Below are 23886 nucleotides of genomic sequence, written 5' to 3'. Positions count from 1 at the left end.
GATTTTTTTCACCCTTTTCTGCATATGAACATCATTTAAAAAGATCCTTTATAAGCCCATTTTAAAATAATATTGTAAAGGTCAAAGTTTAAAAAAATTTACAAAAAGGTGGTGACATACCTTAAGATGGTGCTCCTCTACTTTCTCAAAAACATAAATCGAAGGGCCACCGAAACGCGGAGAATTGCACTCTTTGCCAACGGTGTACTTTCTGGTACCGTTCCTCTCAGGGCGATCATCTCAATGACTGCCATGTTGGATGAACAGTCGCGCCACCTATAGGTCGTGAAAGTTGCAAATAGCCTCCTATCTGCTGTTTGACGTCAAGCATATGGCACCGATTGCTCTGAAGAAAGTGGGCGCAGGCCTTTGTATTTTTGCTCCATTTTGGGATGCTCTCTACCACACACGACTGCAAGATTTGGTTGAAATATGCCGCGTGCTATAGTGTCTGCTTTTTGCAGGGTGTGTTTTCTCGTCAAGCCCAAGGGATAGTTCAAGACAAGATATTACAGCCACTACCGCAGATAGGCTTAAGTAGATTCGAAAGGGAATAGATTGTTCTACAAATCTATTGTACAAGGCAGTTCACTTGCATCAAATATAGCAGCAGGTATTGCCTAATACACTGCATAATGACTCTTGTACGAGTTATCTGCTAAACATGACATGCTGTTATGTTTGATTTGTGCCATTATTCGTGATTACTGCGAGTACCCTGTACTGTCCTCACTAAAAGATATTGCATTCTTTTGTATGAATTTTTCCGTTCTTCCAACATCCTATGTGGCAGTTGCCAAGCCTTCTGTTTTATTATCAAGTGAAAGAGAAACTTCCTTCTTCTCTTATTTTTCTGTGCAGGCTTGCAGTTTATGCAGAGAAATTGTGGCCGGGCGCCATCAAAGCTCCAGCATGTTCCCAGAGAATAACGCGAGGCTGATTCAGAGGCATGAATTTGTTCGTGGGCCTGCGAGCAAAATGTATGGTTTTTAATACTTTTTTATTTGTTTTTGCCACAAGAACTGTGGGCGACACTCAGATGCATTTGTGTCACGTGGTTTCCACTTTTTTTTTATTTACAGCTTTTTTACTGTTGTCTGCAAAAAAAGAATCTACAAATAATGCGTCACAAAGGTAACACTTTCTGCCAAGCAGTTTGCTGTTATAAAATCTAAAAAAAAAGTTTCTTGCTTTGAGGAGGCATAGTGGAATCTCACGTTCTATATATAATATCCTTGAATGACCATTGCATCCTTCAAGCTTGCATCTGGACGGTTCGGCTTGTTCTCGTTCCTAAGGCTATATTGTGGGTTTAGCACAGGCCCTTCAACAGCATGCCTTCTTTTCTCAAGGCATTGGAGACTGTACATTCTGAAGTTCTTGTGATGGCCTTCTTCGCTTTCTTGCATTTAGTGTAGATGTTATGAGTGTGCTTCTTCGATCTCAAGTCGGATGTGCCTCAAGTTCACTTCTTTAACTTCATTTTAATCTCTTAGAAGTTGAGAAGAAAGTTTTTTTTTTTTTGTGAACACTGCCCATATTTTTACTGTATTTTGCAACTACTTCCGGTTCTTTCACAGGGAATCCAGGCGCTTAGATTTCCCAGACTATTTCTAACTTCCTTTTCATTACTGATACTGATTCTTCTCGGAAGTGGTGTAAAAAAGACGCAGAGCTAAAGTAATTATCAAAATAAAGCTGATAATTACATCCAAGCGAAACTTTTTTGAACATTGGACCGCAGACTAAAAAATCAGTCAGACAGTATTTTTCACTCATCATTAATCATGCTTGCCTCATTGTGACATATTCTAATGTAATCAGAAAAGTTGTGCTACTTGTCAGCCAGATAACAAGTTGAATGCAGTCAACTTCTTTAAATCGAAACTTTTGACAAGTTACTGGGTTATAAGAATAAACAGCAATAGGTAAACAAGTTGAAAGAGCACTTGTTACCGTGAAAAAGTGTTGCTAATTTTTGGGCAGATAAAGGTAAACTGAAGCGAGAACTCCAGGTCTTCTTCGCACTCTGGCACTGGGAGGTGGGGGAGGAGGAGCAGTGACTTCACCCATGCTGACACTCCACACATGGCGAGGAGTTCCCGGAACCATTAGCAACCAAAGGCACCCCGCTGCTCAACAATGATGCCACGCAGAAAACTAAATGCTCACAGGCACTCTCATGCACACACACACAGAGCCCCGGCACTGTTCAGTGTGGCAAAGCGGGCAGCGCTTCTATAAGCTGTGCACTCTGTGTGTAGAACTAGTGTCAGCTTTCGTTGCTGCCATGTGAGGTGTCAGCTCCAGTTGAACACCACTGCAGATCATAGCTATGAGAACGTCTTCATAGTCTCATTTGTGACTGCCTTGACCACTATCTTTCACACCATTCCATCTTGACTGGGCGAACTTTTGTCACAACTCCTACTGGCGAGTCACTGCGGGCGGTCTGGTTAGCCTCTAAACAAAAAGACGTCCCCTTTCTGTAGGTGAGGCTTGGCCATTGCTGCTAAGTTGAGAGGAAGGTGATGTGCCAGTGTTTCTTGTTAGCAAGGCTGTTCACTTGTTGCCAGCGCTACTTGTACAGGTTACTAGCATTCGCTTCTACGTGAACTGATGTATTGTTTTTCTGTATGAAGAGCTGCTGGAGTGAGAATATGGGTATCTTTTGGGTCATGTGATAGGAGGGCTGAGGGCCTGGCATTGGTGATGAAGAGCGCTTATGTAATGAAGGTAGCAAGCCAGTCATGCATTAGGTGATTGTACTGGTTCTGAATGAGCATGGAGCCAAAAATGTAGCGTGTGATGCCAAGTATCCGCTTCCTAACTCATATGAGAAGCATGTGGCGAGTTAACTCCCCAAGTGCAGCCGCTCTCTCTAAAGAAGTTGCCAGTATCTGAACGATCGTGGCGCTTGGCAATAATTCTTGGTTCTCTGCAAGCTCTGACAAAATTTTCACAGTTGGGACATGACCGGCAGACCTTCCAAAGGACCGACTACCCCAGCCGGTCTTTTGGAAGGTCTGCCGTTTTCTGTTCTTGAAAACGTCCTCTGAGATTCTTGCATAAAACGCAACATCATGACCGAGCAGATGCACCTGTCTCCTCCAATTACCCAGAAACTAGTCATACGAATTGCGCCCCATTAAAGTGTCTACCTTAGTGTCGCACACAATCACGACAGTGATGCACAAGGTGTGTCGAGACATGGTGCCAGCCTGGGATTATCAGAGAGTTCCTTCTGTCAACTGGAATGTCTCCTTTGTACAAGCAGCCGCTGACAGGAAACAAACCGCATGTGCAGAGAAAGGGGTCAAGCTTTCGAAGGGAGCCATTTTGACTAGGAAGTGACTTCTCATGAATACAGTGTGTCTTTTGAATGAAAGCACCTTGGTGCACTGTTTCAGTTGTGACAGTCTTGGACCTCAATAGCACCTGCAAACCACCTGCCTCCAGCTGGGGCTCGTTTTCCTGCTGAGGACTGGCGACAGTGCTATGTAGTGATTGCCAGCTTGAAAACCCAGTGAAGTAATTGTATCCTGGATGTTTGTTACGTGCACATTGGTAACTATGCGCTGGTCCCAGTCCTCAGTTTTTTTCATGATCAAGATCCACGAGGACAAAATCCTTTGTGGGATCTGTGTTATGCCCCAAAAAATCTGGTGGCATGAACCAGTTTGTGCCAATAAGCTGCGTCGCTGCGACCATTCTCATGACATTGCTTGCTGGGTTTTCGTCAGCTCAGGCGCTCTTTCACTGTTCCAGCTCCATGCTCTTTCAAATGCCTTGGACACTGTTAGCTACATACACAAGAAGCCACCTGGCCTTAATCAATATATATATTCTAATACCACCTTGCTGTCTGTGTAGAATACAACAGAGTCCAGCTGAAAGTCTTAATAACTCTTGTAGGATAAAATCAGCCATTGCAACTGCAAATATTACAGCACACAACTCAAACCTTTATATGGTGCGATGTGGCTAGGGGTCAGTTTAGCCTTTCCCATAACAAATCTAATGTGTTTGCTTTCATCTATGTTTAACACATGCAGGGTGCTACGACTTTCATGAACACATGCGAAAAGACATGAAGTTGTGCTTCGTGTACAGCATTGGTGAATGTTCAGAGACGCCGAGTAAAGACATGAGTATGGCTTGTAACTTCAAGAAGCCCTTTATTCTTCTTTGCTCCCCACGCTATATACTTCATGTAAAGTGGCGCTTGCATGCTCACAAAGCACTTTGCGTCTACTACAATGCATACAATCATGCGATTCGAAGGTTGTGTAATGCATGAAGTGAGGTTTTCGAGCTCTTCCACTGTCACCACTTGTCCTCTGAGAGAGGAGTGTCTCAGTCATAGCCATCTGTAGTCATCTTGAGACGTTAGTGCTTTCCTTGCACTATGACTGTAGCTAAAGAACCATCAGGTCGCAGGGGCTATTGACTATTGACAACACTACTCTCCGAGCATACGGTCTGTGTAGAAGTGGTGCTTGAAAAAATAAACATACGTTCATATGTCACATACGTCTCAAAGCAAGCCATGGCTTCTCTGTGTGGGCAATGGGTCAGCTCTGGAGTTGGGGTGTTAAAAACATCTCGCGTGGTCCTAAGGCAAGAGTGAGAGTGAAACGTTTTGGCGCAGCAGTTTCATGCATATATTGTCTTTAGCAAGCCAGTGGCGTCCTCTATCATTGGAAGAGACTTCAAGGCGTCAACCACAAAAAAGTCTCTTTTGATAAACTTCTTTACGTCTTCTCAGAACTGCTGAGCAGCCTTGAAGGTGTTCGACAAGGACTACAGGTACCGTATATGGCAGATTGTACGAAATATGTTAGAAAGGTATCCGACCTTTTTTTTTTTTTTCGAGCACCCGATATACTTGAAACAAGCAAACTTGCGTCAGCCGAACTTGAACCTTCGTGCTCGTGCATGAATTTTTTCCTGCCTGTCAATAGCATCCGTCATTGAGACGCAGCGTTTGAGTGAGGTAGTGCGCAGTGCTCTCATCTGTTTTTCATTGCAAAGAAAATGATGGAGCGACTGGAGGAGGGCTACTGTATCAAATTTTGCCAGAAACTGGGTGACAACCAAGTGGAAACTATTTGGAAGGGCATGGCGGCTTTCAGGCAGGACGCTAGGAGCCGCACACAGATTAAGGGGGCACACTGGTCTTAGAAACTTTTTTTTGTGCTTTCCAACCAATTTTGATGAAACTCCATGGGCTTGTTCAGTTTTTTTAGCTGATTTCAAATATCCAATTAGTTTTGATGCAAGCTAATTAGTTCCCGAGATAATTAAAAATCTTTCGTGATTGTTCTTGAGAACAATAGAAAAAAACTAGTCAACAAAAATTTACCAGCATGGCATGAATAGATACTAGAAGTTGTGGAGTATGAAATGACGGAAGCAGTTTTTTTGTCTGGCAATCACACATGCAAGTTTACATCAATTCTAATTTCTCGGTTTAAAGTATGCCTGCTAACCAGTTATTTAAACAATTATTTAAACGTGAAATGCAAAATCTGTTTCCCTTACTTCAAGGTTTAAACATTCAGCTTGACAATGCAAAAGCTTTCTAGCTGCACCGCATGCCGAGATGTACCTCTCAAGAATTTCCTAAACGTCAAAAATATGCATTTTGAGAAAATGGCAAAAACACAACGGTGCCATGTTTAATGTAAACGGTAAAACATTCTGTACATTTTTGGAGCGAAATGACTAGTAGGCCCCAGAAGCATAGTCCCCTTGACTGCTGGCATCCAGGTGCCGCTTCTTGAGCGTCCGCTGCTTATTTTCTGCAGACGCACGCCTGAGGGTAGAGTCCCTGGTTCGGCGGCGGTCTTTTTCAGCCATGCGTTTGCTACTCAGTAGGCCGGGGTTCAAGCACAGCTCTTTGAGGATCTTGGATGATGTTACTTGACTTTCGGCATTAAACCTCATCACTGCCTCGGCGACCGCAGCTTCTACACTGTGCAGTGATGCATGGCGCTCCTTCGGGGCCAGCGACCAAATCACAGAGTGGAGACTTTCATTACTGTTCTGATTCTTGCTTCGCTGGCAGCGCTCCAGCAGCTTCTTGTCTGCCAAGCGCTCGTACACTGGAAGCAAGGCCTCACAGACATGCGGCGGCAGGTTGTAGCGGTGTTTGGGGGCCGGTTCACCCCTGGCCTTGGCAGCGTTCTGGCGGCACCACGAGTCAGGACCTGTAGGGCACAGGCTGTGGTTGGACACGGCATCGTTGGACGTCACATGGTGGTATGTGGCCATCACAGCATTGTGCATGGCTGGCACGTCCCCTTTGTGAGATTTGATGGCCCAGCCATAGTAAGAGGTCAATTTGTTAACCAGGTCACCAGTCAGCCGACCCCTACCACTGAGGCTCTCGGAGCCAGCTGGCCTCTGCTTGGGGAAATTGCGCAGTTGCGTGCCCATCCTCTTCTGGACGTATTCCTCTTTGGTTACCTTTATAAAACCATACACATCTGCTTCCTTCAAAGCAGGGTACGGTGCGGCAGTCACCATCAGAAAGAACTGTAGTGTATCTCAGCTTATGACGCTCCCACGACCTCTGAAACAGAATGAGCGCAGCTTCCACTTGCATCTCTCCAGCTTTTTTTTGTGCTGTTTTTCTGGCAGTGGTGGTTCGCTTTCCACTCGTCGTAGGACGGGTCACTTTCTTTAAGCGCCCGCTCGCAGTTGGCACAAAAATGGCAGAGCACGACATACAGTCGCCGACCGATTTTCCGGACTCCAAAAATTCGGACTTGTTGGATATTCCGGACTTCATAAATGCACCGTCAGGGATCCCATAGAGCTAATGCATTGTTTCGACCGATTTTTCGGGCGAATTTGCCCCTGAAAGTTCGATTTTTCGGACTAAATCGCTTGTTTTGTGCCACGCCCCAAGCCATTGTGAACGCCGCCATGTTGGATTTTCCGTCGGCTTGGCTAAGCTTGGTCTTCAGATGCCTTTCCTGCCTCCGAGACTGGAATGCGCACGCCATATTTTAAGTTTCGGAGGCCGTGTTTGCTTTTTAAAAGACGCGGTGATGGATGCCGTTTTTTCGTCTTCGGTCAGCACTATCGTCATCACATCGCACAGGGAGGAGGCGAAAAAAGGATTCTTTTATTGTCGTTGCAGCGTTTTTCAGTCGCCATTCAGCACGTGTTGTGTCGCGCAGCGTCGAGACGTTGTGTGCTTCGCAGCGGCTATCTGCGGCATTGAATTTTGTGTTCTCGGTGCCATGGCTCCGCTATCTGTGCCATCGCGGGAGCCAGGTGGTGTGAAGAAGCGTGGGAAGTATACGACCCTGACGATGGAGAAGAAAGCTGCCATAATCAAGCTAATAGAGAGTGGACGTTCGCAGCTAGATGTCGCTGGATGACGGTCGACGCCGGATGGCGGTCGTCGTTGTCGTCGGATGACAATGACGACCGCCCGCAGCCGTCGGAGATCGCCAACGCGGTGACAATTTTGTCGAGCGTTTACAGCGACGATGTCACCTTGGCGCAAATACGGGCAAACCAAATTGCCTCCAAGCGTAGTTTGAGGTAAGGCAGCATCAAGGACTTTTTTAAACCTGCCTGATGCAATAAACTTCAGATTTTTGGCAAAAACGAATTTTTCGGACTGTTCGATTTTTCGTACTTTTTTTCGGTCCCCGCCAGGTCCGAAAAATCGGTCGGCGACTGTAATCGAGCACAAGCCCCGTAAACAACTCGATAACTGTGCCGACTTCGATGTGCGACGAATGACCCCTCGTCATCCAGGAACCGTCGTACGACACAACGATGTTGCCCGGGTTGCCGAGGTCCAGTTCCGCGTACAGTTCCCGAACCGATCGCGCGCACTCCGCGGTCAGCTTTTCCGACGCACGAACAGCTGCGGGCGTCAGTTTCGTCTTCACGTAGCTCTGCCACGTTTTGTTGTGCAGGCCGCGCGAAGAAATGTTTATCGATGAAAAAACGTCGTTGAATGCCGTTTGCTGATTGCCAGTAGACTGCATAGCGCGCGCGCCCAAAACATTGATGGCAAACGGCTTTGCCTTGCTCTCGCCGGCAACGCGCGGCGAGCTCCATGCCACCGACACATCGCCGCAGGTCGCGCACGTAAGCACTAGCTTTACGGCAAGGCCGTACTTCCTGTCCTCTTTGCCAATGTTTACATCACCGGAGCACAATTTGCACTTCACTGCACGCATCAGTTCGTTCACCTGGTCCAAACTCACGATCAAAAACCGTGTTTCGTCCAGCGGCGTGGCTGCGGCATCGTCGATTTCGGCTAATAGGCCGCACTTGCGTTGTGTTGCTTTAGTTGAAGCGAGCTCTTGCAGCTTGTTTTTGGCGTTGCGACGAACCTCTGCCACTTCTAATGGGTGCAGCACTGCTGTGTCAAGACAAACGTGGCCGCTGCCGGATGCGTTATCTTGAGCGGGCGGCGGTGGAGGTGCTAGGCCTATGTTATCAGGGGCCTCGCCGCTGGCCACGGAAGGTGGGTTGCTTGCTCGTTCAGCGCTCCTCGCTGATGCGGAACGGCCTTTGAAGTTCTCGAGGAGCGACTTCTTTCTTTTTTTGCCGTACTGATTCCTTGTGTGGAATTTCCTTCCGGCTTTCCACATCGCGCGCGATCCTTGGCTAATCCGTCGTTCTCAGTCCGAGCAATATGGCGCCTGACTGCGCCGCCGACGGCGCGAAGCAGACGACACACGTCGCTTGCGGCCAATCGCGTTGCGCTGTTTAGTCACGTGCGCTCGCCGGCGAATAGGAACGCGTATTTTCGCTTTTTTTGGCGCGTGTTTTCTACTCTACCAATGAGCGGACAGGAGCCAGAGTGGCGGGAAATTGAAGACCGAAGACCGCGCTTTTTCAAATGAGACCTAGATCACTGGGATACTGCCCGTGGCGCAGCGGCGGGGAATTATTGAAAAATTGCCATTTTGGCGTCAGAATCTCGCCAAATCGGGCTCGTACGGCTTTTATAAGTAGCTGTTACTGTTCAAGCACCAACTTTTCGGAGGAAAAACTGAGCAAACTAATAGAAAAATACTTGTAGATTTCAAAAATGACATCTAAACAAAATGCGTTTTTGGGCAATATTTTTGGCCCCAAATACCCATGTGCCCCCTGGAGTGGTATTTTTTTTTGGTTTGTATAACACAATGTGAAGAACTCTCCATGTGAAGAAATCGCGCTGTGTTAGGCATTTAGTGTTTATGAGTAACACTTGAACGCTTACTGTCGCGATTTGATTGTACTTTTGTTCGCTTGATTTTGTCTGATTGCCCAAGTACTTTAATAAATACCATGGTAAAAAAAAAAAAGTGGTATAACCTGTTTAAAGAAGACAACACATTGGTGGAAAGTGAGCCACGCTTCGGTCTGCTATCAGCATGCCCAAATGACCAAGTCATTGCCAATGGCTGATTCCACGAGAGATCGACACGGGTCCAAAAGTTGATATTTTGGATTTCATTGAGTATTTTATATTTCGTGCACGTCTCGTCAGGTAGCCCGAAAGTCAACTTCGTTTTATGAATAACGGCATAACTTAAGAGAAAAAATATATCAAACTTCAGCAACGTGGAGGCACCAATTTCGTCACCTGTCACTTTCGAAAATTGCAGATGCTATAAAAAGACAAATATTTTCGTTTCAAGGAAGATATTTGTTACCTAAAATGTATGTCTGATGAAGAATGAATTCGTACGGTTTCAAGTTTGTAGACCGAAAGAAAATAGCTTTTAAAAATGTCTAATTTTGCGACAGTTCAAAATAAGTTACATATTGCCCATTTTTTTTCTTTGACAGTATTGCAAGCAGCATTTTCAAACTTGACATGTGTCAACAAGATCATTAGGTACATAAGACATGTGTCAACAAGATCATTAGGTACATAAATTATTGTTGCCGTAGGGCAAATGTAAATTTTTATATATTGCCTCAAAGTTCTCATATTGGCAAAAGTGTACTCCACTAAATTTTAAATAATAAAAAAAACCCCATCTTCGATTTTTCTTAAAATCTCGTAAATATACAACCGAAAGCCATCATAGAGTATTGTAGAAAAACATGTTGCATTATTTTGTTTTTAGTGACAATATTCGTAATACAAATCGGAGCTTTTCGAGAATGCGCTGATTAGTTGAGAAATCTAGAAATCGGAACGGAAAAGTGGCAAAGAGCTTCAAACACGAGTAAAAGTGACCGCATTTGGTGAAGAAAGACTGTTTTAGCAGATAAGAGTAACTATTTTGAACACGATATTCTACAGTATCTGAATTCACTCTTACACGTAGAGCACCGAGACTTCTAAATATGTGGTGCCTCTCCATTACTGACACACAGATGGAGCTGCTGTGATGGCCATGTGTTTTGAACACGTTGGGTATGAGACTTGATTGTTAAATGAGTTCATAAAGGATTCATAACAAATTTTTATCATTTGGGGCACGAAGACTGCTGTGTGCAAATGCATTAGACTGAAGAACACGCTTTAGGGCAAGTTGTCATCCGTCGTCTGCTCTACAGATGAATTGCTGTGCGCCGCATCTCGGAGGCAATGCTTTGATTATATGGTTCAAAGTAGGGACGAAAATTACGCTTCCCGTAATTTTATTGACAAAAACATTGTGAAATTCATTTTAACGTACTATACTTCAGTTTTGCATTCGCCCTGCGGATACTTGTGCACACTGTTTTACGTCTGCTCTCATTAAAAGTGAGAGACTTTGGAACAGGCGACAGATAGATCACTTTCCTGCTGCTGGTTTCACGCATAGTTGCATTGCCAGTCATTTGGGCCTCAAGGAGCATGGCGATTGCTGACCACTTCAGCCAAGATAGAGTTTTTTGTTCTGATTACAGTCAAATCTCGATAAAACAAATTAAGTGGGACCGCCGCAACTCGTACGTTATTTTGAAATATCGTTGTAATGAAAAACTTCGATTGTAAGCAAGAGGTCAAACTAGGAGCGAACATGACGTACCTTGGCAGTTGCCATGTGCGCCGACAAGCAAACACGCACACAAAAAAAACTACACACACTTCAAACGTTCTTTATTTGAAAAAATCTGTGATTTTCTTCCGACGCGTGGAGCACAAACGGCTGATTTAAGTACGCCTCAACACCTTCCACCTTACGTAGCACCTCATCGGGCACATCACTGCACCGACCAATGTAGGTGCGGACTTTGTTCATGTGCGCTAAAACATCCGAGTGCGATATGGTCTCATCCTCTTCAGTGTTCGGTGATACAGAGTCCTCTTCCTTCGGGTCGTCGTCGTCGTCACTGGAGACGTCGCGAACGCTGTTGACAATCTCCTCGGTTGTCATGTCCGCCGACGTTAGTGCTGCGCTGTCGCTCTCCACGTAGTCGTCGAAGGAAGAGACGTCGGGCAACAGTTCCTCAACCTCAGTCCACAGGTCTCCTGGGTTGCTGTGGTTCTCTTCCAGGTTGTCTTCAACTTGGGCAGGCTCCTTGATTAGGCCTGCTTTTCGCCAACAGTTACGGATTGTTGACGTCTTCACGTTCCACCAAGCTCCCGTCAGCATTTCCGCCGCTTGACGAACGTTGACTGATGTCGGCTGCTTTAAGCGAAGATTTATAATAAAACGCTGCACAAGGCGCTTGCGAAATTCCGCCTTAACACTCTTTATGATGCCTTGATCTAGTGGTTGCAGCAACGACGTGTTGTTCGGGGGCAGAAACTTCAGGCGAACGTGCGTCAAGCGAACATTCACAATGTGGGCTGAACAGTTGTCGACGATCAAAACAATTTTTCTATTTTCTTTCCTCGTTTGTTCGTCGAGTTTGATGAGCCACTTCGAAAACAATTCTCTAGTCATCCAGGCACGCTTGTTCGCACAATAGTCGAACGGTAGGGATACGACGTTCTTCATGCAGCGAGGCTTTTCGTATTTTCCAATGACAAGCGGCTTGATTTTCTTCGTGCCCGACGCATTGCAGCAGAGCAAGACCGTCACGCGGAGATGCGACTTCTTGCCTCCTTTACACTGCTGACCTTTGAAGTGCATTGTCCGATCTGGCAAGAGCTGGTAGAAGCACGCGGTCTCGTCCGCGTTGAAAATGTCGTCTTCGGAGTACGACTCTGCCACCTCTCGGAAACGATCGTTCCGCCAGGAATCTGCACCCTCTTTGTCCGCAGCCTTTTCTTCACCTGAGACTACCTGCCAGGTTATGCCGTTTCTCTGGAGAAAACGAAAAAGCCAACCTGCACTTGCATCAAACCCAGACTTCAAGTGCGTCGGCGAACTCGCGGGCTTTTTCTTGAAGCAGTGGGCCAGACACTGGGATGTTTTGCAGCCGGGCATCTTTAAACCAGGTCAGCACAGCTTGGTCGACATCTTGAAAATTTTCCAGGCGCAACCGTTTCCTCGTAGGTGCAAGTTGTGACTCTCGGTGAAGCTTCAGAATCTTTTCTCTGTCTTTCCAAATGGTCGCGACAGTCGACGGGGCAATGCCACGCTCCCTGCAGAGGTCAATTTGCTGTTTGCCCGAGTCAAGTTCCCTCAATAAATCCACCTTTTCTTGCAGGGAAAACTGCTTTGGCCTCTTCTTAGGGCTGCCACTTGGTGCATTCATCGTCGGGTCTCCAAACACTTTGCAGAAAGCTAAGAAAAAAAGAACGACAACAAAACGCAGCAGACTTCACACGTGCGTGGCACGAAGGACGCACGACGAAGGACGAGGCAATGAGGCTAGGCCTGCTAAGCTGCCACACATCAAACCATACCTGTGTGGTGGCGCTAGCAGTCGGCTCTCAACACGGTGATGATGATAGCTTCCGTGCATGGAAAAAAACAGCGGCTACTGCGCTACGTGAGAGTTGCGGTGCTGCTACTTTTAACTAAATTCGTAATACTGATGTTTCTTGCGTATAGGCGAGCAAATAAATTATGCACGTTATTCTGAAATATACATTGTACTGAAATTCGTTGTTCTGAAATATTTTCACATTGAAAATATATAGGCAATCTGGCGGGGATTTTCAAAATATTCGTAAATCTGAAAAAATCGTTAATTCGGTGTTCCTAGTAACGAGATTCGACTGTACCTCATGTTGCATAAAAATAAAATACCTTATCAAAGAAACTTCAGCAAGGTCGAAGACATCGGCCTGTTTGCCCTGCAGAAGCTTTTGCCGAAAGCTGCCTGCCATGCATATAACAACGACCACGTCTGCCAGAACTGCTTCAGACGCCTCAGAGATATGCCGTCTTCGTCTAATGGCTTCTCAGCTGAAACAGCTGATGAGTTTTTGCCCGAAGAAGAAAAAGGCAGAAGTCAAGAGCGGTGCATAAACACGCCTGAAGCAGTGTCACATATGCTGCATGCACAAAATAGTAAAGTTCATGCAGAGCCAAGACAATTTAGCAGCAATTCCATAGTAACCCTGAAATGCCACCGTAACGTGTGTAACCGCCACTTTCAACCATCAGATCTAAAATGCAGTGTGTGTGCTCAGTGGTTCAAGAACTTCAAGCAAGCCTATGAAGCGTGTTTTTCGTATGAAGAGCGCATGCGTTTGTTGACGCTGTTGCCGAGCGATATAGAGCGCCGAAAACTCCCGCTTTTACCAAACTTGTCAGCTTACATGATATACAGATCCCGACGCTGGTGCGCAAAACTTGGAATATGGTTAGCACCAAATGCGGTAAAAAGGACACGGCTGAACTCAATGGACGTCCAGGCAGCTATGGCTTACTACTCCAAAGATGAGTATAGCTGCTCTCGGCAGAGTGCCAACAAAAAATATGTATCTGTTATCATTGACGGAAAAAAGGAGCTTGTTTCGAAAAGGTTTATGACCCGTTCGGTGCGAGAGGCTTACTGTCTCTTTACAGAAGCTGATCCGAACACGTCTATTGGGTTCTCAAAGTTTTATTCACTGAGGCCGAAGTAGCTTCATCTTTCACCACACCAAGAAGTGTGCCTTTGTATATACTGTGCTAATGCCACGGAGTGTATTTCTGCCCTACAAGACGTCACCAATGGTGCCTACACGGCGCACTTCTTGAAAGAACTATGTCTTTGCAGCTCCCCTACAAGTGATTGTTCTTTAGGCCATTGTGACTATTGTGCTAAGGAGGACGCTCTGACAGCCACATGTTTTGGAATTTCTGAAGATATTGAGGTAGCCTATGCAGTATGTGAAAATGGCGATCTAGTAAAAAAAAACAGCCCAGGTAAGTGCTTTTCTGCGAGAGCTAAGTCTTTGGTTCGTGAAGAGGATTACTTATGATTACATAAGATACATTCAAGAATCAGCAATACGCCAGGCGAAAGAGAACCAAGAAAAAGAATCTTGCATTTTTCACTTGGATTTCGCCGTAAACTGAACAGCCATTTTACCGAAAGAGGCACAGTCGTATGACTGGCACAAAAGACAGGTGTCTGTATTCACGTGTGTCGTCACAAGGAAGCAATCAATTCAAAGTTTTGCCGTCATCAGTGATGACACATGCAATGATGCTGCACATGCCTGTTTTGCTCTACAAATAATTCACAACTATATGAAGGAACAACTTAAGCCTGACACGCATGTTATTTACTGTTTCTGATGGTGCCAGCAGTCACTTCAAAAACAAGTACAAGTTGTTCAAGTTATGTCAGAAAGATCATATATCGACAAAGTGGATTTTTTCGGCCACAGGACATGACAAGAACTTTTGTGACGGCGTTGGTGGCCTACTAAAGCATCATGCTACGCTCTACAACCTCAGAGCGGCAAGCTCAGCTGTGAATATGTCAGCATCCCAATTGGTGGCGCAAATGAGCGCAAAGCTCAAGAATGTCAAGCTGCTGTGTGGAAATGTAGACGAGCTAGAAACATTCCGTCAGTTTAAGAAGAGCCCGTGGAAATTGTTGCCACATGTTTCAGGCATACGTTCTAGGCATGTTTGGCTAAGCACATCTCAGGGCACTGGTCGTGTTTTGTTAGTGTCACGTACTGCTAAATGCGATCTGCAAAAGATGCAGCCATTTTGAGCGCATCTCTTGTTTCACGCAGTCACCACCAAAATACCAGTGAGGGTACTTCATGCGCATATGCTCTTTCTAGCGAAACACAACACTTGCGTTGGAACATTTTCATGTTTGAGTTAATCTGCAAATATAGACAGATGTTTTGCAACCTAGTTGCAGTGTCGAAGATTTCCTCTATCAGAGCTGTGTTATCAGGAGCATAAATGCGCCTTCATGGGTACGTATTTGTCACAGTGCTAAAACAGCCTTTCTTCACCAACTGGGGTCACGTTTACTTGCGTTTGAAGCTCATTTCTGCTTTTCCATTCCGATTTCGATTTCTCAACTTATCAGCGCATTCTTGAAAAGCTCTGATTTGTACCAGGAATATTGTCGCTAAAACAATAATGCAACATGTTTTTATATATTACTGTGTGATGGCCTTCGGTTGTCTATTTACGAGATTTTAAAAAAAATCGAAGATGGGTTTTTTTTTATTATTCAAACTTAAGTGGAGTACACTTTTGCCAATATGAGAACTTTGAGGCAATATATAAAAAATTTACATTAGCCCTACGGCAACAATAATTTATGCACCTAATGAACACACTATATTCTTAAAACGTGTCAAGTTTGAAAATGCTGCTTGCATTACTTTCGAAGAAAACAAATGTGGAATACATAACTTATTTTAAACTGTCGCAAAATTGGACATTTTTAAAAGCTATTTGCTTTTGGTCTACAAACTTTAAACCGTATGAATTCATTCTTCATTAGACATACATATTAGGTAACAAATATCTTCCTTGAAACAAAAATATTTGTCTTTTTATAGCATGCGCAATTTTCGAAAATGACAGGTGACGAAATTGGTGCCTCTATGTTGGTGAAGTTTGATATTTTTTTTCTCGTAAGTTGTGCCGTTAATCATAAAACGAAGTTGACTTTCGGGCTACCTGGTGAGAGGTGCACGAAATGCAATTGCTAGGTCTAGTACAGAACTGTTAATCATAGTAGCATCAGAAACAAATTGATTCAAAGAAAAAGTAAATGCAGTTAACAACAGTGATTCAGCATTTCGAGAGTCCTTGCCATCATGTGTAAGATTGGGCCAATTAATGCTGGGCAAGTTGAAATCTGCAGTTATAAAAATGCTTCAACGTGAATTTGTATTTTGTAGCAGGTAATCGTAGAGAGCTTCTAAGTATTCTGGGGGTGCATTTGGAGGCCGATAAACACCTCCCAAAATTATATTCTTACGAAAAAAACGAGTAAATTTAACATTGTTTTTAATCGCTACTGCAATGCCCCCTCCCCGTGATCCTCTGTCCTTACGGATAAGGGTGTAAGATGATGGCACTATTTCAGAATCTTGCACTTCAGAATGCAGCCAGGTTTCTGGGATCACCAAAACGTGTGGTTGGTAGGTGGAAATTATATCTTCAAGAAGCGGTATTTTATTTAAGACACTTCGTGCATTGAGTGAAATAATCCAAAGCGTTTTGTTAGCTTGTCACTTATTATCGCGTTTACTAGCGGTTGCCCGAGTGAAGCGAGAAGTCGACTTTTCGGGTTGCGCAGACGCAGTGGATTGAGACAGCTCTGTCCTGCGATTTCGAAGTGCGTCCCACACATACAGTTTGCCATCGACTTTTAGTTTATCGAAATGAAGCGAAACCTTAGAACCGGTCTTTCTTTCTTCAGTGGTGGAACGCTATAACTTTGTACGAGTATCGCGAATATTTTTAGAAAAATCTTCCGATATAGATATGTTGGTTCCTTTTAATTTGAAACAGGATGACAAAAACCTTAGTTTTATCAACGTAGTTATAGAGTTTCAAAATTACCGGACGAGGGCACTCTGCATTTCTTTGACCGATCCGATGCATTCGCTCTATGGAATTGATTTCAACACCAAGAATTTTTCTGAAGATATCGCCATTTACTTTCTGTTTTTTCGAGTCCTCCTCGTGGCTTTCTTCTACACCGTAAACTACAAGGTTATTACGACGACTCCTGTTTTCGAGATCATCGACTTTTGCCCTTAACTCAAGAATCATCTTGTCATTACTCTGACATGTTTCTTCCACCTTCTCCAATTTTCGCTCACACTTCTCAGTTCGACCGAGCTCTTGCTCAAGATTGGCAATCAGAGTTTGAATGTCCGGGACCGATGACTCTACCTGTTTCAGGTTAGTAGTTAACACGACAAGAGTTTTATTTGTTAATGTTTGCTCTTTCAAGATTTTTTTGAGTAATTCACTGTTTAAATGTGCCTCTGACTCTGAGTCAGAAGAGGGACCGGCGTTTAGTTCTATATCGCCGGAAGTTAGTAGCAGCAAACGTATTGCATCGTAACAGTCACACAATAAACCGAGCAGACACTGTGGGCTTGGAAACACTGCCAGTGTGAGCGAGTCGTCTTTGATAGAGGAAACTAAATATTTGTCACCAACCTGGACAAAGAAAAATGGCGTACGCATCCGTCTGCCTGCAGTGCCGCCAAGCCCACTGAAAGGATCCTCCAACGGGTCCCGGTATTTATGCTTGAAATTATCGGCACTGGATGATGTCACGGAGTCGATTCGATGATATGCCTGGCTTAAGTAAGGCGCAGGCTCATGATGAATCCATGGTAGTGCTGCGGTGGCGAAGACCTTCTGCGCATGCTCCCTGTCCTCCGGCACGTGAAAGTCAAAGCCCGCACGAAGGCATGGCCAGTTGATCCAACGGCGAGATGCACCCGCCATGCGATCTGGACAAAGAAAAACGGCGTAAGCATCCGTCTGCCTGCAGTGTCATCTGCCTGCAGAGCTGTGCAAATAGCGATACTTTGCAAGTACGAAGCAAATTCAAATATTGAGTGTCAGTGTGAATCGAATATTTTTGTAATATGTTGAAGTGAAATTGCAAGCAAAAAAAGGTTGCAGAGGAGTCTCAAGCATGGTGCTATCTCATATTCTTGCGAGGTAGCAACATTTAAATGTTTCCTTTGGCTAGGTTGATGAAGTGCTAGTAGGGTGGTGTTCATGGTTTTTGTCTTAAGATGCTCCTCTTTCAACTTCTGTCAAAGCCCAACTTATTGGGCAGACAAGGAAGTGCTCCCTTCGAGTCTGTAGATTTAAATCTGCCTCGTAGACATCATTATTCGGCTTGTTAAAATAGTGGATTTGAAGTTCAAAGAAAATTCATAGTGATAAGTGCTTTTGGTTGAGAAATTTCAAATTGAATTCTATATATAACATGCTATAGAAATGAGGGGCATATTTTTTCACGAACTGCCTAAACTGCGCAGTTTTTTTTTAATGGGAACAAGGCCTGTGCAAATGTTTTTTTTTTTTTTGTTTAAAGAAAGTGTGAACAAGTTTCAATAGTGTCCGGACTTTATTTTTGGTAGAATGCAAGTGATAAGCTGTAATATGTATTTATGCTTTAAAATGAACTATATTCAAAGCATGTAATTCTGCATCACAAGCTTCTTTAACTTGAAAAACGAAGCGATCTAAGGGTAATATTTTCGTTTAATCTTCAAATGAGGCTTCACAGCAGGACATTATTTTTTTACAGGTGTTTCATGACTTAGCATTGCTTTGCTGCGGTAAAACCATCTTTACAAGTAGCTTGAAGCATTGGTCTTGTGAGTTTTGCATTATGAAGTAAGAACAGCACAATACTATAAACAGAAACACACATAAGACAGCACTTGTCTGTGCTGCTTCTTTTGTGTGTCCCCATGCAGAACAATTTGCTCTTGCTACATCATAGCCGCCTCACACAGTGGTGAGTACTTTTCTAACATACAAGGTCTGTTGGAAAAGTATCTGATCTTTAGGGGAAGAAAAGCTGGCATAACTGGAGCGTCGGAAACCTAATCCTCCTTGAGACTCCACAGACTCCTTCCAGCGGTGCTGCCAGTGTAGGAAGCATTCTGAGAAGGCCTCTGTTGAAATGGAGTTGAGCTCAACTGTCGTTGCAGCCCTATTGTCCTCCCTACTCTCAAATCATTCTCCTTTCGATGGCCCTTCGAGTTTTTGAAACGGCCAGAAGTTGCAGGGGGCCATATCAGGAGTCTACAGGAGTCTGACTTTTTGCCAGAAAAGTCTTAACCAAGTGTGGAAAATGTGCAGGAGCATTGTCGTGATGGATTTGCCAGTTTCTTGTTGACCACAACCAACGTTACTAGATACTTTTTTCAGTTTGCAAACTGCGGCGCTGCGAGTGTCGCCCTTCCCTGTACCGGTCAAAAAGCTGCAAGCGCGCCTCCTCTCGGCGGTGTTCTCGTCATCTCGCGCATTTTATAGCCTTAAAAAGGCCAAATTTTTATTGAAGTAGTTCGGTATCTTCTAAAATAATGCGAATCATACGATTCAGTTATCTGGAACGAACAAGTCGATCTGTGCTTTACACTTTAACATATGCGGCGTCATTAGATGGCTGTAGTGCGTGGCTCATTGTACAATAATATCGAAGGTTCTACGGGCCAAAACCACGATATGATTATGAGGCGCGTCGTAGTGAAGGGCTTTGGAAATTTTAACCACCTGGGGTTTCTCTAACGTGCTCCTGAATCGAAGTGCATAGCCCTCTAGCAATAGACTTAATGCTGTGGCCCACTATCAATGGTTTTTTTTTACATAGGCGATCGAATTTTAAAGAACAGGAACGCAAAAGAGCTGTATGAACAGAAGTCCCGCAAGATGCGGGCATCGCGCTCACGTCTCTGCCGTGTGGCATCGCCTTAGCGGCTCAACTGGTGATTTACTTGCACACTCGTAATAACCTTCGCTCACCTTCTCGAGAAACAACTCCCATTACACGAAACTAACCGCGTAAATTCCGTTTAACATTGCGCGAAGGCTCCGTTACGATGCGGCGACCGGTCAAATGGCGTCAAAAGCGCCACCTAGAGAACGGGAAACGAAGGGGGCCGTGTTTCGCCGCCGCATCCCGGCGGAGTTTGCAAACTGAGGTAATCTAGTAACGTTGACCAGAACATAGGTCTCTTGCACCGCACAGCATCACGTAAGCAAGAGAGGACACCCCTGTAGTACTCATTGGTGATTGTTTGACCCTGTGGTGCGCACTCGTGGTGTACCACACCGCGGGCATCAAAAAAAGCACTCAGCATCACTTTAACGTTGCTGCGCACTTGGCAGGTCTTCTTTGATCATGGTGACTTTGAATGCTTCCACTGTGACCACTGGGATTTGGTTTCCAAGTCGTACGCACATACCCAAGACTCTTCACCAGTGATAATGGTGTTCATGAAGTTGAGGTCACTGCTTGTGAAATCCAGCATCTCCTGGGAGACTTCAACACAAAGTTGCTTTTGCTTCACCATAAGTAGTTCCAGCACGAATTTTGCTGCAACTTTCTTCATGGCCAAATCTTCCGTCATTATGAAATGTGCAAAGAAAGTTAATTCCTCTGATGATTTGCTGAAGCAGGAATTTTCCAAGGTAATTCACCGTATTCCTCGTTCTCCTGACCTCGCTCATCCTTGTCCTCTTCATTTTTACCAACGCAGTGCCCGAAGTTGACAGAATGTAGTGGCGACATTGTGTGCCTTTTCTTTTCTTTTCCACAGGGCAAACTTGGAATGCCCAGAAAAAAAAAAAAAACACACCATGGCTTATATTGCAAACTGGCAGTGCTCATGTTGTTACCATTGTGACGCTTTGTACATATTTGTCGCCATACAGTGATTACTGACAGCTTACTGTATGTGTTTACCCTAAATACCTCATTATGCATGCAGCTTTGCCAGTGACATGCCGTGTGGATTTGCAGACTCCAGTATCGAGCAAAAAAAAAAAAAAAGGGAAATAAGCATTCCGTTGGCACCGACCTTGTGCTCTTGCCATGGTATTTGTTTTGGTTTGCATTTCTTGCTGTCATCGGCATATGGCACCGAAATTGTAAGTTTTGCTATGTGCCCAAAGTTCTACTTACATTATCGAAATTTTGTTATTTTTGATGAATAATATTGAGCCTCTATTGAATGTTCATAATTGTTTGCATAGCTAGCATGTAAAAAAAAAAGTTTTAAAAATGGCTCTTCGCTCAAGTTAGGTTGCCTTTTTTTTTTTATTAGAGTTGATTTGAACTCCCAGATACCTATGTGTCTGTGTAGATTTGTGTAATAAATTGATCGATGAAAGCATGAAAACACACTCTTTAAAATTGCCATGATTTAGCTGGAGAGTTTTCAGCTTTACAAGGTTATGAAGTAGTAAATAGGTAGGACTAGGTAGGTAAATAGGTAGGAATAGGTAGGTAAATAGGAAATGTCTTGCCTTCCCCTTCAAACGTATCTATCCTACTGAAAGTAAGCATGGTTGTTCATGCAATTCCGTTAATCTTCTTTGCCAGTTTGTTACATGTGGCCAGACGTAGTGGAGTAGAGACCCGAGCTGACAGCGAACAGCAAACATCTGTTTATTCTCTTTCTAAATACTGTCCCAGCCCTGCTCTTGTCACTCAGTCTTCCACACACTGCTGTAGGTGACACTAGTAGCCAGCAGCGCTACAGCTGCTGCAGCACAACAGAATGAATTGTCACATACCTCCTTGCCAGGGGGAAGATACTAGGGGACGACGTCAGCTCTTGATCATTGTAACAGTGGAAGGAGGTACAAAATTTGCGCAGAATGGTTAGTGTGTTTGGTGAAATAAGCTTGACAGGAACAGGGCTCAGCCCTGGAAAAGTTTGAAAGAATGTGGAGGTGCTGTTCCCATTGTTTGAAATCAGGTGCACACATTCCTGCACAGCATTATAAGTGCTACTATGCACCACTTCTTATGGCTGTTTCATCCCAAATACTCAAAGATAAGATGGCATAATAGTACATTCATAAGTCAGTAAGACGTGAGTGTCCCACTATTTTTCGAGCAAAGTACTGCTTTGATTATGATGAAATTCGTTTTATTTATATAGAATAACCTCAGGGCCAATGGCATTACAGAGGGGTGGGGCAAAAATACAGAAAAGTGGAGGTATAGTTCAAAAAAGGTCACTAGACAAAAGAACAAAATATGCAAAAAAAGAACTCGCAACAATATCAAAGTACATTTCTAAAACATTACAAGTAGTTACAGAAATTATAGCAGCACAAAAAATTAAAAAAAATACAAGATACGTTAAGTATAAACGAGAGTCGAAATTCGGGTGCACGTTAAAGAACCCCAGGTGGTCTAAATTTCCGGAGCCCTCCACTACGGCGTCTCTCATAATCATATAGTGGTTTTGGGACGTTAAACCCCACATATCAATCATCGAGAATCGAAATTCGGTGTATGATTGAAAATAGACGCATGATATAACTATTACTGGTGGTGCCTAGTTTAAAAGAAAAAGAAAACTTGGAGAAATGTATCACGTACAGCTACTTTAAATTGTTTAGTATCCTTATGATGACAACATGTGGAGGAAGGTGATTCCACTCATCATTTGTGTGTGGCACAAATGAGTAAAGCAAAGAGGAACACCTACAAGATGGAATGCCGACATTGTGTAATACACCATTATTTGGTAGTTTATATTGTTACGGAAGAGACGCCGTATCGACGAGGCTGAGGATTAGATTTATTAAAAACCAGCGGTAATGGCGTGACCGGTTCATCAGCGATCAAGCGGAGACAACCCTTCGTCTTCCTCATCAGGCACACATGCGCATCGCCCCCTAGAATATCAATATGCATGCATGTAGCATAAACCCCGGCGATACAAGCGCCGTCTCTGTGCATATAAATGTCAACATCACTAGTAGAGTTGTAGGGTTTGCAGCGCGCAACATGTACAATATCGGTAGCCTGTTAAGCACATGAAGGCGACCGGATGGCATGACCTATTTCATGTTACAGAAGTACACATGAAGGACTTCGTATGGACCTGTGTAGTTGAGTAAGCAGTTTCTCTGACAAGCCAACTTGACGGGACAGAGGCCAAAGCAGGACCAAAGAATCGGGTGCAAAGTGTACGTCACGGTGTCGTTGTTCATACAAATGCCGTTGTTTCTCTTCAGAGGTCAGAAGGCGAGCAGAGGCGATTTCGCGTGCGTGAGCGGCCTGAGTGATAACGTCTATGGCATATTCAGTGGTCGGTACTGCAGGGGATGGTGTGACGGTGTCTAGAGGCAGTGTTGCTTGTCGGCCAAACAGCAGAAAAAAATGAAGAGTAACCAGCAGTGTCTTGGCGCGAAGAATTGTAGGAAAATGTGACGTACGGCAACCCGAGATCCCAGTTGCTGTGGTTGGTAGAAACGTACTTAGCGATCATGCCTGTAAGAGTTCGATTTAGACGCTCCTTAAGTCCATCAATTTGCGGGTGGTATGACGTAGTCGGCTTGTGTTTTGTTTGACAGGACTGCATGCTGTCGGCCATGACCTTCGACAAAAAGGTGCGGCAACGGTCTGTAAGCAGCTGCCGTGGGGCTCCGTGTTGCAAAATCGCGTACTTGAGGAGGAAGTCCACGACATCTGTGGCGCAGCTTGTTGGAAGAGCTCGTGTGATGGCATAACGCATGGCGTAGTCGGGGGCCACGGGTATCCACTTGTTACCCGAGGAGGACAAAGGGAAAGGGCCAAGTAGGTCCAAGCCAACACGGAAGAACGGTTCTGACGGAATGTCAAGTGGTTGAAAGCGTCCGGGGGGAAGTGACGATGGTGTTTTGCAGCCCTGACATTTCTCACAAGCCGCAATGTATCTTCTGACTGAGCATGCAAGCCCTGGCCAAAAGAAGCGATGGCATATTCGGTCGTAAGTGCGGGACACACCAAGGTGACCAGCAGTCGGAAGGTCATGAAGTTCATGTAGAACTTCCGAGCAAAGGTGTTTCAGAATGACAAGCAGCAGGGCCGGTCCATCTGGCTCAAAACTTTGGCAATATAATA

General features: G+C 44.5%; 1 protein-coding gene across 9 annotated transcripts in view; it reads left to right on the top strand.

The window, feature by feature from the left end:
• The window catches only part of LOC142790041 (uncharacterized), a 467642-nt gene that overhangs the window by 416247 nt on the left and 27509 nt on the right, over positions 1-23886 (top strand). For all 9 annotated transcript variants that reach the window (XM_075885074.1, XM_075885070.1, XM_075885072.1 and 6 more), the window contains one exon: positions 862-23886. This exon is cut by the window's right edge and continues 27509 nt beyond it. The gene's annotated coding sequence lies outside the window, so the exon portion shown is untranslated. The remainder of the gene's footprint in view (positions 1-861) is intronic.

Source organism: Rhipicephalus microplus, unplaced genomic scaffold, assembly GCF_043290135.1.
Source record: "Rhipicephalus microplus isolate Deutch F79 unplaced genomic scaffold, USDA_Rmic scaffold_66, whole genome shotgun sequence".
Lineage (NCBI taxonomy): Eukaryota > Metazoa > Arthropoda > Arachnida > Ixodida > Ixodidae > Rhipicephalus > Rhipicephalus microplus.
This window is presented reverse-complemented; position numbering and strand designations above follow the sequence as displayed.